The sequence below is a fragment of the Sebastes umbrosus genome, chromosome 11, assembly GCF_015220745.1.
Source record: "Sebastes umbrosus isolate fSebUmb1 chromosome 11, fSebUmb1.pri, whole genome shotgun sequence".
In the NCBI taxonomy this organism is placed as follows: Eukaryota; Metazoa; Chordata; class Actinopteri; order Perciformes; family Sebastidae; genus Sebastes; species Sebastes umbrosus.
In genome coordinates this window covers 34,508,701-34,516,131 of record NC_051279.1, presented here as the reverse complement: position 1 = coordinate 34,516,131, position 7,431 = coordinate 34,508,701, and the positions used below count along the sequence as shown (strand labels likewise).

The 7,431-nt window shown below is 43.9% G+C and overlaps 1 pseudogene; it reads right to left on the bottom strand.

Moving 5' to 3' along the window:
* Positions 1–4,103: 4,103 nt before the first annotated feature.
* LOC119497007 lies at positions 4,104–5,976 on the bottom strand (annotated as a pseudogene).
* Between the last annotated feature and the right edge of the window lie 1,455 nt (positions 5,977–7,431).

Sequence of the window (7,431 nt, the reverse complement as noted above, 5' to 3'; positions counted from 1 at the left end):
AATTCTCTTTGTTATAGTGTACCGCGCTCCAGGCCCATATTCTGAATTTCTATCTGAATTCTCAGAGTTTCTATCAAGCCTAGTCCTGAAAACAGATAAAGTCATTATAGTAGGTGATTTTAATATTCATGTGGACGTTGATAATGATAGCCTCAGTACTGCGTTTATCTCTTTATTAGATTCAATTGGTTTCTCGCAGAACGTGCATAAACCCACTCACCGCTTTAACCACACCCTCGACCTTGTTATGTCATATGGCGTTGAAATTGAACATTTAATTGTTTTTCCACAGAACTCTCTTTTATCAGACATTATTTAAACACTTTTGAATTCTTATTACTAGACTATACACCATCAGACAAAAGTGTGTACACTAGATGTCTATCCGATAGTGTTGTAGCTAAATTTAAGGAAGTGATTCCATCAGCATTAAATTCAATACCATGTCTCAATATAACAGAGGGCTCGTATGCTAACTTTAGCCCCACCCAAATTGATCATCTTGTAGATAGTGCTACAGACTCACTACGAGTCACACTTGATTCTGTTGCCCCTCTAAAAAAGAAGTTAATAAAACAAAGGAAGTCAGCTCCATGGTATAACCCTCAAACACGCAAATTAAAGCAAGCATCGAGGAAACTGGAAAGGATATGGCGTTCCACCAAACAGGAAGAATCTCATTTAGTCTGGCAAGATAGTCTTAAAACATATAGGAAGGCTCTCTGTGATGCCAGAGCAGCCCATTACTCATCATTAATAGAGAAAAATAAGAACAACCCCAGGTTTCTATTCAGCACTGTAGCCAGGCTGACAGAGAGTCACAACTCTATCGAGCCATGTATTCCTACAACCCTCAGTAGTAGTGACTTCATGAGTTTCTTTAATGATAAAATACTAACTATTAGAGACTGAATTAATCACCTCCTACTGTCAACTGGTACCAATTTATCCTCAAACTTAGGAACCTTAGAAACAGCTGTACAACCTGATACATATTTAGACTGCTTTTCTCCTATCGACCTCCACAAACTGACTTCACTGATCTCTTCATCTAAATCATCTACCTGTCTCCTAGACCCTATTCCAACTAGACTGCTTAAAGAAGTTTTACCCTTAGTTAGCACCTCTTTACTGGATATGATCAATGTGTCTTTACTAACAGGCTATGTACCACAGTCCTTTAAAGTAGCTGTAATTAAACCTCTTCTTAAAAAGCCCACTCTCGATCCAGAGGTCCTAGCCAACTATAGACCTATACCTAACCTTCCCTTTACCTCCAAAATACTCGAGAAAGCAGTTGCCAGTCAGCTGTGTGACTTCCTACAGAACAATCATTTATTCGAAGATTATCAGTCAGGATTTAGAATGCACCATAGCACAGAGACAGCACTAGTGAAAATTACAAATGACCTTTTAATGGCATCGGACAAAGGACTTGTCTCTGTACTTGTCTTGCTAGATCTTAGTGCTGCTTTCGACACCATTGACCATCACATCCTATTACAGAGACTGGAACATTTAATTGGCATTAAAGGAACTGCACTAAGTTGGTTTAAGTCCTATTTATCAGATCGATCTCAGTTTGTACATGTCAACGATGAGTCCTCCATGCACGCCAAAGTTAGTCACGGAGTTCCACAGGGTTCTGTACTTGGACCAATTCTATTTACCTTATATATGCTTCCCTTAGGCAATGTTATTAGAAAACACTCCATAAACTTTCATTGTTATGCAGATGATACCCAATTATATCTATCGATCAAGCCAGACGAAACAAACCAGTTAACTAAACTTCAAGCATGCCTTAAGGACATAAAAACCTGGATGACCTGCAATTTCCTGATGTTAAACTCAGACAAAACTGAAGTTATTGTACTTGGCCCTGAGCGCCTCTGAAACAAATTATCTAATGATATAGTTACTCTAGATGGCATTGCCCTGGCCTCCAGCACCACCGTAAGGAATCTGGGAGTTATCTTCGATCATGTCCTTTAACTCTCACATACAACAAACCTCAAGGACTGCCTTCTTTCATCTATGTAACATTGCAAAGATCAGGCACATCCTGTCTCAAAATGATGCAGAAAAATTAGTCCATGCATTTGTTACCTCTAGACTCGATTACTGCAATTCCTTATTATCAGGCTGCTCCAATAAGTCTCTTAAGACTCTCCAGTTGATCCAGAATGCTGCAGCACGTGTACTGACAAGAACTAGAAAAAGAGATCATATTACGCCTGTATTAGCTTCTCTACACAGGCTGCCTGTAAAATCCAGAATAGATTTTAAAATCGTCCTCCTCACCTACAAAGCGCTAAACGGTCAGGCCCCATCATATCTTAAAGAGCTCATAGTACCCTACTACCCCACTAGAGCACTGCGCTCACAGAATGCAGGGTTACTTGAGGTTCCTAGAGTCTCCAAAAGTAGAATGGGAGCGAGAGCCTTCAGCTATCAAGCTCCTCTTCTCTGGAACCAGCTCCCAGTTTCAGTCCGGGAGGCAGACACCGTCTCTACATTTAAGAGTAGGCTAAAGACTTTCCTCTTTGATAACGCTTATACTTAAGCTGCTATAGGCCTAGACTGCCGGGGGACTTCCTATGACACACTGAGCTCCCCTCTCCTTCTGTATATACTCATGTACCATGTCCATGTTGTTACTAACTTCATTCCTTCCCGGGAGTCCTTGTGCCTCCTTGTCTCGCAGCTAACCGTGGAGCGGGGTCACACCTGGAGCGAGGTCATACCTGGAGCGGGATCACACCGGGAGCGAGGTTATACCTGGAGCAGGGGTACACTTGGAGCGGGGTTTCACCTGGACCTGGATGTCTCCGGTATTGTGGCTGCATCTGCTACCGCGTCCGGTGCCTGCTTGACACCAACTGCTACCATCATTAATTAACTACGTCTGTATGAGGGACTACCAAGGCTAACGAGGGATTACCAACACATTCCCACACCAACATACATGGACGTACTGAGGAGAGATGCTGGACAGTGCTGGCGAGCTAGCCAGATGTATGGTGGACTGAGACAGCTGGAAGCTCCACTTGAAAGCCCGTCTGGGGACGACCCAATGACGTCAATTCCGATAGTTGTATTATCACTCTTTCCATCCACCACTGTTGGTTTTGTGTTATCAGTCCTACTTGTATTAGCTATTACAGCTGCTAGGCTATTATTGTGGCGGCTTCTCTCTCTTTCTCTCTCGCTCTCTCTCTCTCTCTCTATCCATCTATCTATCCCCCCAGCCGGTCTCGGCAGATGGTCGCCCGCCCTGCGCCCGGTTCTGCTCCGGGTTTCTTCCCAGTAATCGGGGAGTTTTTCCTGGCCACAGTGCGCTTGGTGGATACTGTTGGGTCTCTAAACTATGGTGTACGGTCATAGACCTGCTCTATATATAAAGCGTCTTGAGATAACTTCTGTTGTGATTTGATGCTATATAAAAATAAATTGAATTGAATTGAATTGAATAGTAATACAACCTCACACTATACACTATACTAGTAGTACAACCTCACACTATACTAGTAGTACAACCTCATACTATACTAGTAGTACAACCTCACACTATACTAGCAGTACAACCTCACACTATACTAGTAGTACAAGCAAATACTATACTAGTAATACAACCTCACACTATACTAGTAGTACAACCTCACACTATACTAGCGGTACAACCTCACACTATATTAGTAGTACAACCTCATACTATACTAGTAGTACAACCTCACACTATACTAGCAGTACAACCTCACACTATACTAGTAGTACAAGCAAATACTATACTAGTAATACAACCTCACACTATACTAGTAGTACAACCTCACACTATACTAGTAATACAACCTCATACTATACTAGTAGTACAACCTCATTCTATACTAGTAGTACAACCTCACACTATACTAGTAGTACAACCTCATACTATACTAGTAGTACAACCTCACACTATACTAGTAGTACAACCTCATACTATACTAGTAGTGCAACCTCATACTATACTAGTAGTACAACCTCATACTATACTAGTAGTACAACCTCACACTATACTAGTAATACAATCTCATACTATACTAGTGAGGTCAAAGTATTTTGGCTTAAACTGAAATGGTGGAGATAGGTAACTCATAGAGGAGCAGTGGCCACAAGATCCTTGGCAGAATCCCGTGTTGGTAGATCCAGGCCTTGAATTTTTCTGGAAGGCCCGTCTTGTCGACATCTCTGTCACCCCTCCAGCTCTTCACAGGTGTTCTTAATGGATGCTGTATCCCTGAGGCTGCTGTCAAACATCTTCCCCAGGCTTTTCACAGGCTTCTCCGAGATGGTAGGGATTGGTGTTCCCGCGACAGAAAAAAGGAACTTTTCCACCACTCGGCCTTTCTTCAAAGCCAGGGACCTTGATTTCTCTGTCTTGAAGGACATCCCGGTCCATCCCATCAGCCTCTCCAGCCTTTGCAGGATCCATCTGCCTCCAGGCACCGACTCTGTGGTGATAGTTAAGTCATCCATGAAGGCGTAGATAGGTGGTTGGCGGATCCCGGATTTGGACTTGGGGCATCTGCACTCTGGTTCTGTACCAGCTTGTGGGGCATCGAGCCATAGGCGTTGGCCAGGTCCAACGACAGCACCACCAGATTGCCTCTGTTCTCCTTAGCTTCTCTGAGGAGCTGTGTGACCACTCCTGTGTGCTCTAAACAGCCTGGGTATTCCGGGGATCCCACCTTTTTGCACTGAAGTGTCAATGTATCCATTCTTGAGGAAGAAATCAGCCAGTCGCTTAGCTACAATGCTAAAGAAAATCTTCCCTTCAACACTGAGCAGCGAGATGATTCTGAACTGGCTGATGTTCTTGGAGTCCTCCTCTTTAGGAATCCACACTCCTTCAGCAAAATGCCACTGCTGAGCTGTTTTTCCTCTTCTCCAGATGACCTTAAGGATTCTCCATAGCTGGTGTAACAGCTTGGGGCAGTGCTTGTACACCTTATAGGATGTTCTGCTTGGTCCTGGTGCCGACCTGGACACGTCCTGGACTTCTTTCAGGAGTGGCTCCCTCAGGTCGAAAGCTTCAGCTCTGGTGGTCTTATCACAGCCTTGCAGTCCCCCAGGTCTTGGTCTCTACTGGGGTCCCTAAAGGTGTTGTGGAGGTGTACGTCCACTTCCTCTTTCGAACAGACTAGGCGTCCGCTCCGTCTCTGCCCAAGGAGTTGCTTGGTAAAAAGAAACGGGTTGTTAATGAAAGCCGTCCGCTTCCTAGCCCTCTCCCTCCGAAGTCTCCTGTGTTGCTCAGCTCTGCGCAGGGTTAGGAGCCTCTTCCTGAGCATGAGGTGAAAGTATAGCTCTGCCAATGGTGCCTGCTCCTCTTCTCTAGCCTCCTTATGCAGTTACTTCAAAGCTTTCAGTTCTTTACTGCCCTCTGGTTCTTGGTGTAGGGTTTCTTGGGTCCCCGATCTTCCTCAACACCAAACCTTTCAGCAGCCATGCTCACTATGATGGTCGTCATAGTTTGCAGCCTTCTGTCCACTTCCCCTCTGGCTGTTGCTTCCAGCACCTTGTCTGCATCCTCGTCGTTTTGGGTCTTTCGAGCATCAGACACCCTCACTCAGGCAACCCAGCTGAGGTTGATCAAGCCTCAGCTTGTGCCCTAGCTGCAGTTTTCCACAGATCTGCTCTCTTGATCCAGAGCCACCTAAAGGCTTTCTCGGCAGCCTCCATGCTGTTACTGATGGCCCTCCTCCTCTCTCCTGTGATGCCGAGTGCAGAGTAAGCCTTGCAGAGGGACTGTCCTGCAAAGCTTCTGCACCCTACCTCCACTGGTTAGCACCTTGCCTCCCAGCCTTGTCTGCGGAAGTCGCTGACGAGGCCCTCATATTTCTCCCTCTTGCGCTCAAAAGCCTCCTCCATGCGGTCCTCCCATGGCACGGTCAGTTCCAGCATGACAATGTTCTTTGTTGTCTCTGATATTAGAACCATGTCAGGTCTGAGGGTGGTCTTGGCGACATGCTGAGGGAACTTGAGTTACCGCCCCAAGTCCACTGTCAGCTGCCAATCCGGTGAAGTGTAGAGAAGCCTTGATGTTGCCTTAGGTGTTGTTGTTGTTGAATATTATATATAAATTAGGTCTGTATCATTTACTTAAGTAAATGGTATCACTTCATTTAAAATTACTGATCTGATCTCTGGAAAATATAGAGAAATCAGTCTGAGTAAAGGGAAAGAACACTGATTAAAACAGGATATAAAATATAAACAAAATGTTTAACAATATTATATAAAACCTGATCAATTGAATTAAGATGAATCAACCAATTACACAACATAAACCTGGTTATGTAGGTATACAAACACTACAACAGACTGGCCTATATATATATATGTAGACATATATGTATTTATTACACAGTAAATGGATGGAAATGGATATGATTGATCAACATGAACGGTTCCCAGTCAATAATCACATGGTGTCAGTGACAATGGATCACAAGTAGACAGGGCTTTGTTTTAAGGGGTCAAATCCAAAACAATTGTGCACTGCTGGTCTAAAATATCATTACGGGGCCGAGCCTAAAGCAGTAAAGACAGCCCCAGAGCAAAGGTAGGAGTTGTCCACATACTTTTGGATATTAAACTGATGTGGTGACTAAAATGACGGATGCCATTTCCTCTGAATAGCTGCCTGTTTTTTTCTATGTGCATGACAGCAGAAAAGCTGTGAGTTGCTGCCACTGAGGGATCTCTGAGGGATCATTAACATTCCAGGTAGACCACAGACAAGCCAGTTACTTATTAAATGAGGCTGACAGAAGGTCTTTAAATTCTGTACAACCTTTGCTCAAACAAACCAATTGTTTACAAGAGTGCTAATTAATTCATCAGTTTTAATCAGCAGAGATTTACAGCAGTGTAAAAATAATCAGCGGACCTGCTGTAGGTGTACCTGGACGTAATGTGTGCAGATCAGCACTCGTTGCACGCATCCACACACACACACACATTCAAAATAGACGAGCAGAAAGGCACTCATAGGTTAATTATGCTGAAGTTAATCCACAAAAACACCCACTGCTGAAGTCAGAGGGGATGCCGTGATCAAAATACATGCAAGAACAAACACAGCGACAGGATAATGGCACTATAAAAATGTACACGCTCACACACAAACACACTAACAACAAACCAGCACAGTTGTTTACCAGTTGTTGTCCGACTGATGGTTGTGTTGTGTGAATTTATTTGCTCAAATCAGAGACAGAGGAGAGTGCTAGAGGTACTTGTTTCCCACCAGTGGACTGCCTTACACTGTAAGTAGCTGAGTCAACACGTTCTCTGTGACAGCGTCACTTTACTTTTGGCATCTGAACCACTATAGTTACCCATGGCGTCACTTTAGGATTATGCAACAAAGTCACTTAGTTAGGTTAAGGA